The 9,069-nt window shown below is 40.1% G+C and overlaps 1 long non-coding RNA gene across 1 annotated transcript; it reads right to left on the reverse strand.

The window, feature by feature from the left end:
• Positions 1-932: 932 nt before the first annotated feature.
• LOC114570010 (uncharacterized) lies at positions 933-5,335 on the reverse strand. Its single transcript, XR_003694449.1, has 3 exons — positions 5,035-5,335; positions 4,685-4,717; positions 933-1,312 (listed from the first exon to the last, which is right to left on the reverse strand). It is a non-coding gene; the product is annotated as an uncharacterized LOC114570010 (long non-coding RNA).
• Between the last annotated feature and the right edge of the window lie 3,734 nt (positions 5,336-9,069).

The raw sequence follows: 9,069 nt of genomic DNA on the forward strand, positions 1-9,069 counted from the left end.
GGCTGTCCTCCTTCCTTTATAAGTATTCTCTCTATCTTTCTCTTCTTTCATTTCCTCTCCTTGTTTATTTCCTTCTGTTTTCTCCTGCGTGCCCCACTCAGCATTCTCTCCACTGAATTACAGTCAGCATTGTTTCCTTTACTTCAGTTTCTTTTCCTCCTCTCTTCTCTTAACAAACGGACAGCAGCTGGCTAGTGCAGCAGCAGAGGAAGTTCAGCCATATGTTCCTGATCAAAGCTCCACATGGGTCTATTGTTGTATCCTGTCCGAGATTTCCAACTGCAGCACAATTTTATAACCTTACCCTATCATATGCACGTGTGAACCCAATAAACCATCGCAACTTAGCTAAGCTGCAGGTAACAGAAAACTAGATAGGCCTACGTCTGACAATGTCCAAGGAATTAGGTCCGCCATTATAGGTAAAAATAATGGACGTAGCATTAGTGACGTCACCCATTGGTTTGTGGACTACTTTTCTGAAGCCGGGAGTTTGTATTGCTAAGCCTCTATCCTGATTGACAGGTCGGTGTGTAGCCACGCCCTAGATTGTCAATTTTAAAATAAATGGGAACAGGATTTACAAAATGAAACATGATGTATTGATGAAGACTTGAAACTAGCGATTGAGGCCATAATGTCATTATGAAAATGTTTACTGAGGTAATAAATCAAGTGAGAAGTAAGGTCAGACTCATTTTCCCGTGGACTTCTATAGAAAGAGACTTCTTTTTGCAACCAGTGGAGTTGCCACATGCTGGAAATTAGATAGAATGCAGGTTTAAGGCCCTTTCGCATTGGCTTCAATTTCAGGCCTGGGAGTTGCAGTTTGGTTTAATTTTGGCTGACGCTGAGCGTGCAGCAGACCGGATATGTTTCAGATTACACTGCGTCACTGAGTTGTTCATAATTTGATCATAAACCATCAAGTCTTTTGATTTTTGCGTTGGCCCTTACCAACAAAAGTTCCCGAATCTCGTTGTCTGTCCAGTTAGACATTGTTGTTTTCCTCTTCATGTAAATCACCATCTTTCATCACCCCCAGAAGTTGTTTTTTTTTCTGCTGGTTTTGCACAAGCGGCATCAAACGTCAGCAACACACCCACTCGCTTTCTGTGAATTCTCACACTTTCGGTGCAATCAGAGATTACACAGACTTTGTATAAGGGCGCATTCAGGGTAAAGACCGTTTAATGTCCGTTCCAACTGATTCAGACATTTGTATTCTCACATACAGCTCTGCCAGGTAATGTCTGGATAAGTTCAGGTTTGCAGTGCATTCCTGAAAGGAGCTTTAGTGTGCAACTTGTATCTGTAAAGAGAAATACAGAGACAACAGGGGTCATTTATTGCAGCTCTATCAGTGTATGTGTTACTGATGATACTGAGAGAGCTTGATGTCATGGTGGATTTTTACTACACCCAGGTATGTTTAGGCAGGACTTAAATGCAGACTGATAGATGCAACCAAGCAGTTTTTTTACATTATAAATACTACTGACATTATAAATACTACAGTCTAGTACTATTGCAATGATTACTACTTCTGCGATCTCTTCAAGAATAGTTCTTTAAAAAATGATTGGGTAAAAACATACTGTAGGTCCATATATGCATTACTAATTAAAAGACAATGGAATATATTAGTATTTTATCACTGCCTTTCTTTGTATAAATCATGTGCCTAGCACCATCTGTATCTCTTGCCTTTTCACTTAAATTAACAGGAAGTGGAACTCGTCAAAGTTCAGAAATAGAAGTTAGAAAGCTCTCACGGGAAACATTACATCAGGAGAACCAACATATTTCCCACAGACTGGAACCAACTAGAACAGCTGAAGTGTTAAAGGAACACGCCGACTTATTGGGAATTTAGCTTATTCACCGTAACCCCCAGAGTAAGACAAGTCGATGCATACCCTTCTCATCTCTGTGCGTGCAGTAACGCTGCCTGACGGCTCCAGCATTAGCTTAGCCCAGCACAGATCCTGCAGGTAACTGGTTCCAACTAGCCTACTGCTCCCAATTGTGACAAAAGTGACAAAATAATGCCAACATGTTCCTATTTACATTTTGTGATTTGTATAGTCACAGCGTGTACAAAAAACCACGTAACATGAGACACAGCCATCTTCTAACAGTAAACAAACCGGGAACTATATTCTCAGACAGGCTTGCTGCGAGCATATCACTCCGCCCAAGTACTATATTCTTCCGCCTGAGAATATAGTTCCTGGTTTGTTTACAGTTAGAAGACGGCTATGTCTCATGTTACGTTGTTTTTTGTACACGCTGTGACTGTATAAATCTCAACATGTAAATAGGAACATGTTGGTGTTATTTTGTCACTTATTCGGAGCAGTAGGATTACTGGAACCATTCACCTGCATGTTCTGTGCTGGCCTGATGCCGCTGGAGCCGTCAGACAGCATTACAGCACACACGGAGATGAGAAGGGTATGTATGGACTTGTCTTACTCTGGGGGTTACGGTGAATAAGCTAAATTCCCAATAAGTCGGCGTGTTCCTTTAAGAGTTGTGATTCCCATTGGCATGAATATGATATGAAAGGATGCTATTCTTCAGCTGGTAGCTACTGCTAATTATACTACTGGTTCAACAAGATACTAGTTCCACTGTGATGAATACTACTGACCACTGGTATTACCACAACAACAGTGGCAGTACTAATGTGAAAGTTTACAGTACGTACTGCAATGTCATTTCTGTTTGTTGTATATTTATTGATTCCTTTAGCAGAGAAGGTAAACATATGCAGCTTATTATTCTACATATTTCATGTATTATTTACAGTATGTAAATTAAAAAAAACAGTACAAAGTATCTGATGAAATCTAAACCTAAATGTACTGTTTAGTCTGCTTGTGTATCACAGTTGGACCATCCCTGACATGCAGACTGGTTGATTTCAGGTAAAATTACAGCTGCTGATTTTGACTTAGGAAAGAGAGGAGATGGAAAACATGAAGGCAAACGAAATGCATAATCATAGGTACTCATGGAATTCCACTGTTTAGAAAAGGAAACACTTTCTGCTTTCACTGTCAAACAGCCCATGTTGTATTTGAAAAAAAAAAAGAATTCAGCACCACCAAAAATTAAATTATCATCATTTATGGAACTTTTTCTTAAACTTGCTGTTTCAAACACAGGCTTCTACAGCAGGAGAAATTAAAGCACTTTATTAAGTGAATGGGTCATGGTAAAAAAGCAAGTAGACGTGTCAGTCATGCAGACAGGATAGCAGCCTCACAGAGTGTACACAAAAGGAAGTGTTTGTTGCAAACAATAATTACAAATACCGACACTTAAGATCTTCACTTAAAAGCGAAGATAATTCTATCGCTGAGGATGCTGAGAGTATGTCCTTTGTTTGGGAATGTGTGAGTTTTAGCAACAGGGGGACTCTACATTCTACAATTAAAAACTTACACATGGTGGGTGTTTTAAAAGCTGATTCCAATATATGTTGACTCCCCAGGTGAATAAGGTGGGGGGGTGGATTAACTAATAGATATCACCATGAAACTTCCCCAGTTGATTACTGACATTAAGACAAGTTTTCTGAAATGTTACTGTATGTCTAGATATGCAAATTGTGCATTATCTATTATTTTGTTGACATATTAGGGACAAACATTTTTTACAGACGGAATTTTGGATATCTCTTTTTATCACTTCATAAATTAAGACCATGGTGTCAACAGCCATTAAAAATCCTTTTTTGCCATGTTTTTAGGAATAAAATGTTACATAAATCCAGCTATGAATTATATCTGAACAAATGCCTCTGTACAACCTTCAGAATATAGATAGGAATGAAAACTGTGGAATGAAATGAAAGTGTGGTATATGTAAGTGATACTGAAGTGGAGATTTCTGGCTCAGAATCTGAGCAAAACCCATTTTGAGAAAACAGCCTTTAAAGATATTAAATACATTTTGCAAGACATTACAGATGAATAGGGTAAACACTTTTAACTAACAGATGTCAACATGAAACTTCCCCAGGTGATTACTTGCATTAAAGTGTTCATATTATGCTCATTTTCAGGTTCATAATTGTATTTAGAAGTTATATCAGAATAGGTTTACATTTACTTTATTTAATTAGGTTTACGTTTAATTTTCAAAAAACACCATATTTTTGTCATCCTGCACATTGATGCAGCTCCTCTTTTCACTCTGTGTGTTGAGCTCTATGTTTTAGCTACAGAGTGAGGCATCTCACTTCTGTTTCATCTTTGTTGGGAGTCGCACGTGTACAGTACCTAGGTAAGGACTACTAGCCAGTCAGAAGCAGAGTATGAGGGCATGCCACGCTAGCAGCTAGGCGAGCATTATAACGTGTGTTACAAAGTGACCACGTTCGTCTCTGACTACAATAGAGCTGTTTGGAGCAGTTTGTGAACAATGTTTTCTGTTGGAGATGGTAAGTCCCTTTGGGGTGGACTTTGGGCTTTTTCACTTTGTAAACCTATAACATGCACAAAAAAGATATATAACACAATAAAGGAAAGGGAAAAAGCCAAAAAAAAGCATAATATGAGCACTTTAAGTATTTTTGTATTACAACTTTTCTGAAATTTCTATGTTTACATAGTCTGTGACCTTTCACTCAACAACCTCCTGTCATTATGCACAGAAAAAGACACACACTCACCAGACGAAGACAGGCAGACTGAGTCCAAGTTGCCTGGATGGGAAATGAAAATAAAATCAAATTTAGGCCTAATTAAGTAGCTATACAGCGCTTCAGATTTATATTAAATTTTGCGTCAGCCCTAACATATCAGCCTATATGGCTGCATCCTGTCGTCTCCTCTTCCTGTGTGCGGTTCGCTTGCTCGGACTTAACTCTGTTTTATCTTCATAATAAAAAGAGAAAAATCCACCAAGCACATGTGTGTGTGTGTGTGTGTGTGTGTGTGTGTGTGTGTGTGTGTGTGTGTGTGTGTGTGTGTGTGTGTGTGTGTGTGAAATGTTAAACTGCAGCAAAGGGCAGCAACTCACACCCTGCTTTCCCTCTCTGTGTTCCAGCTCCATATAGTCCGAGCCACCGGAACGTCCTCTTCTTCTTCATTAGTCCATTTATTGTTGAGGTAACTCTGGTTGGTTGCAGCCGCTTTTTCATCTTCAAATCTTTACCTGCCGGTCAGTAAGGTCTACGCTCCTGCTGGTCTCCAGGTGGCGCTGTCGGCTCTGGTGCAGGCTGAGGAGGAGCTCCAGCTCCAGGGTCTGCGGCTTGGCGCTTCTTCCTGTCGGCTCTGGCCGACAAGCAGGCCCCGACGGCCGGAAAGTGCGCAGCCGGGACCGGGCGCCTCTTACGGGCTCATCTAGAGAGGATGAAAGGCAAACAGACAACGGTCACATTTGATACATGTATCCATATGCCATGTAGCCTAACAACCAGGCCTAATGAAAATGAAGGGTTTAAAAAGAAAATAAACAATGTGTAAAGTAAACTGTCTCCTGCAACGCTATTAACATCGCTGACCAAACAAAATCATGCATTCAACTTTTTCAAGAATTGTAGCAAAAAAAATTATATATATAAATAAAAAGTAATATATAAGACCAAAATCCGTTTAAATAACAACAGAATTACAACATTTAAGTAAAATCATGAAATCTCAACTTTGTTTGTTGTTATCTCACACACACACACACACACACACACACACAGTAAGAGAGGAAATATGCCGTAGTAATAATAAAATATTATTATTGTTTTATTATTACACTTTATTACTATTATTATTATTATTGTGGTTGTTATTATTGTTATCTCCGCTTAAGTAGGCTATTTACTATAATTTATCCGTGTGTGTGTGTGTGTTGTATTTTAAACGTATATTAGACTACATAGCCTATATTATGTAGGCTGTTATAGTTACATTTTATTCATCCTATTGTTATTTCGGAAATTACTTCTTCATTTTGAACTGTACAAGTTGGGGGCGGGTAAAGCATACATGCACACAACACTGCTTCTTCAAACTGACGCATCAGCATAATAGATGAAAATAGTAAAGACTAAGAAACAACACTGGAAGACATAGACAGAGTTTTTTTAGAGTAGGCCTACCTATCTCAGTTCACACTGAAAAAACGATCAGGCTTCATTTTTACTGTAAATCAGCTAATGCTATTTTGATTATTATCTTGTAGAATGAATTACCACTAGCCTATCTAACTAATTAACAATATTTAAAAGCAGCGTTGACGCTAAATGTGTTAATCCTGCGTTTATATTATTCATTTTCATTTTATTTGTTTATGCCTATCTAACTAATTAACAATATTTAAAAGCAGCGTTGACGCTAAATGTGTTAATCCTGCGTTTATATTATTCATTTTCATTTTATTTGTTTATGCCTATTATTGTATGCGGTTGCAGCTAGGCCGTCACGGCTGCTCTCCAATCCGATCTGGCAGATCAATAACTTACTCCGGTGGAATATTTATACATTTCAATATAGATAGCAGCACTTGCAACAAACGCACAAAATATCGAAGTCGTGGAATAATGAATAAAGTGTCTCATTTCAGACAGTTGAAGAGGAAGAGCACACGGAAGAAGCGAGATAAATGTTGTAGGCCCACATCTTGTAATTTGGGCATCTTGAAAGTCAACTAGTAGGGGGTAAAATTCACGTTGTGATAATATTAAAACTTTGCATCAGAAAACAGCCCCACTGCTTTTTTTGTGACGTCATCCACTAAGATATTTCCACACACTAATCATTCTTAAACTGTTACTGTTTGTCTCTGCGGTGTTGTCTCTATTGAGCAGAGAGATGCTTCACTCTTTATCTGAATCACTTTGCCTCGAAAAGCAACAACGCGTCTCCCTATTTATAGCCAGTAAGTCGCTCGGCCTCTTTTTCTTCCACAAAAATACTCCTACAGGGCCGAGCAGGCTCGCAGCTGAGAGGAGCAGCAAGCACACAGCTAAAATTCCAATATTAAAGCTCAATGTACGTGTCTTTGTATTTTGACAAACTGGTGTTTTGGGGCCGAAAGCTATGGTTTAAAATGGATTTAAGTAGATATGATTTCAACATGGTTCCCTATGTGGGTATTAAATATATATATATATATATATATATATATATATATATATATATATATATATATATATATATATATATATATATATATATATATATATATTTATATACATATTTATTTTTATTTGTTTTACACTACAAAAAATAGAATACAAGTAATACTTAGTAAAACATGCTTCTTTTTTCAGTTAGAAACATATGTTTATTTTTCGTCTAAAACGATATATTGGGAATAAATAAAAGTGTGTGTGTGTGTGTGTGTGCGTCCGTGTGTGTGTGTGCGCGCGCGTTGGTCTTTGTTTTGTAGTGGACATATATTGTGTGGACATATGTGTAGGCCTATAGCGTAATTTTTTTACAGTTCATGGTTGTGGATTTAGATGCAATCGGAAGTAGCTGCGATTGGTTTAACTGCATTTTATTCATTTGTCCAGTCCTATATGATGAAATACACCTTTATTTATTTACATACTTGCTACTAAATAGTACTTGAGTTTCAGCGCATTTTGAAGAAGAAGCGTCCTGAAAGCCTACATGCAGTTTTCCCTTCACTTTGCATGCCAAACAGGCGAGAATAAGAGTTTGGTCTATGTCCAGAGGGGATACTTAAGTTTGTCTTGCTCGGCCTTTCCTGTCCGGCAGCGGGACACGGGAAGAGGGCAATTGAACCCTCCTGGAGCAATAAATTCATTTCAGAGAGAGGTGAAAAAATGACTCTCTTTGTCTTTAAGAGCCCGCCATAAAACGAAATAAAGAGAAGTCAGACAGGATGGAGAGACATGGGAGTCACCTTGTCTTGCCATCAGACCCCCCACACACACACACACACACACACGCACGCGTTACTGCCTTGGCAGAGCTCTCTGATAGGCCTAACTTCCCTCTGTCTACTCTTCTTCTTCTTCTTCTTCTTTCCTGTATATGCTACACAGTCCATCTCCATCTGTTGTTTTATGAGTCTCCTCCCCTTTGTTTTCTTCAATCCTTTCTTCTTCTACCCAGCTACCCCGCCTAGGCTATATCTCCTCACACACATCCACCGCTTTCTGTCTTTCATCCACCTTTTCTTACTGTGTTTTCTTATCTTCCCCTCTGCTTTGATCAGCCTTAATCATTTATTTCCCCTCCTCACTCTTCTTCTTTAAATGTTCCCTTTCTTTGAATTTGTTTTCCTTCTCTGGGAAGCCTATCCTCTCATTCTCTCTACTTCTCCTCGTTCTCTCTTCCATAGCCTACCTTGTGTTTTTTTTTGTGTGGCCCCGGTAGCCTACTGTCCGCTCTCCGCCGCTCATGCCGCCCTCCTCCGTGCTGCCGAAGCTGCTGCAGCTGTACCTGCGACTGTTGGAACTGGACCGGAACCGAATGACATTCTTCGTTGCTCCCGTTATTTCCTCTTGCCTCCTGTCACGGGTCGCTCTCATCCACGAGGAAGCTCAAAGTAGCTTATGTGAGGTCTGCAGCTGGCGCGAGGTGCCCAATGCGTGAGACGAGGACTTCCTTGGCTATTATCTCTGCCGCCACAGATGCGCTAAGCCGCCCTCGTGGACTTTAAACGGAGGAGGTTCGTCTCAGATGTGACGGAGAGCTGACTCCAGTCACGAATCCGAGCCCGGACAGGACTCATCCTGCAGGGAGAAGCATCCATGACGACCGTTGTGATGATGACGCGTGTGGCACGGCGGTCAGGCTGCTAACAGGCGGCTGTCTGGACCCGAGCTGCCGGTTCGGTCTCTGAGTGACGTGGTTAGAGAAGGAGGAGGATGTGGCCAGGGAGAGAGAGAGTCCTTCTTGTTGGAATGCTGCGAACAGTAGCATAAAAACGTGCGTATACGTTCATTCACAACCGGGAACGTGTTTTGGTGCGCCTTGCTCCATTCGGTGCTGATGCCTGACGGTGGCTGTCACTGACATCGGGGGATATGGCTCGTGCTGCTGCTCCTGGTGCATCCTTGTGCGTACACCTCTGAGATATTAA

This window comes from Perca flavescens, chromosome 15, assembly GCF_004354835.1.
Source record: "Perca flavescens isolate YP-PL-M2 chromosome 15, PFLA_1.0, whole genome shotgun sequence".
NCBI classification, from domain to species: domain Eukaryota; kingdom Metazoa; phylum Chordata; class Actinopteri; order Perciformes; family Percidae; genus Perca; species Perca flavescens.